Source organism: Triticum dicoccoides, chromosome 1A (genome assembly GCF_002162155.2).
Source record: "Triticum dicoccoides isolate Atlit2015 ecotype Zavitan chromosome 1A, WEW_v2.0, whole genome shotgun sequence".
NCBI classification, from domain to species: Eukaryota; Viridiplantae; Streptophyta; class Magnoliopsida; order Poales; family Poaceae; genus Triticum; species Triticum dicoccoides.
Window position 1 is genome coordinate 553,379,275 of NC_041380.1, and position 1,242 is coordinate 553,380,516.

Here is a 1,242-nt window from a genome sequence, read left to right on the forward strand (position 1 = left end):
CTAATATGCCGTGAATACCAGTATCCATCTAACTTGGTATGCTTGTTCCATTGTCGTTCTGACGGAATGATGGTTGTATCCCGTAGCATGTCTTCCCAGGAGAGATTAGTATTCATTTATCGGAGCTGCTTTGGATATCTGAATATAATTCATAGCAGATCCAATACATCATTGCACCTCTTGATCAATTCAACTGAAGGATGAAGTTGCTGGCACTGCCAAGAGGGCATCGTGTATCTGTATTTGCAAATCCGCAGTTGGAAGCACAATTCAAGCAATTAAAAGGTTATTGTGGCACAAATGATGATCCTGATTAACTTGTACTAGCAGTTAGCACGAGCTACATCATGAATTGGTCACTGTGGGCTAGTTTCACATTACAAGTCAGAGCAAATGTGTACACCCAGACCTCTGGTCAAGGATAGCGACTGAATCTAGAACTCAAAGTATGAAATGCAGACTAATCCCAGTCTCCATTAAACACATTGCACCACACAAGTAACATCAGTGGTGTCCAGTATAAATGCATCAGATCAAATAGCAGAAACAAAGCAAATGATGTTCCTGAATTGAGATACACAAGTGTTCAGTCCCTGTGGCGTTTTTTTCAGATTACACATTAGCCTGCAAACAAATACGGTACGATTCATACCGGTAAAATTATGGCAAATCAACTCATCGCCACCTCAATATCGTACCCAACAGAGAGATAAAAATCAGAAAGACGGCATTTGCACAAAGACAGGTTTCATTTCCAACAACAGATATGAAATAACTTTGTTCCACGATTCAGTTCGAACTACAGAGCCAGAGTAAACAGCGAGCTAAACAAGTCGGGGTTCCATCAAGATTTTGGAATCTGCAGGCGGCGGCAAAGAACCTAGCCGCCGAATCCGTAGAGGGTGCGGCCCTGGCGCTTGAGCGCGTAGACGACGTCCATGGCGGTGACGGTCTTGCGGCGGGCGTGCTCGGTGTAGGTGACGGCGTCGCGGATGACGTTCTCGAGGAAGATCTTGAGCACGCCGCGGGTCTCCTCGTAGATGAGCCCCGAGATGCGCTTCACGCCGCCCCGCCGCGCCAGCCGCCGGATCGCCGGCTTGGTGATGCCCTGGATGTTGTCGCGCAGCACCTTCCTGTGGCGCTTGGCGCCGCCCTTGCCGAGCCCCTTGCCTCCCTTGCCGCGCCCGGACATGGCTGACGATCTCGAGCTGCGAGCGGGATGTGGAATCGGAGGGACGGTGG

At 49.3% G+C, this 1,242-nt stretch overlaps 1 pseudogene; it reads right to left on the reverse strand.

Moving 5' to 3' along the window:
* Window positions 1-751: 751 nt before the first annotated feature.
* On the reverse strand, window positions 752-1,242 carry LOC119288854 (annotated as a pseudogene).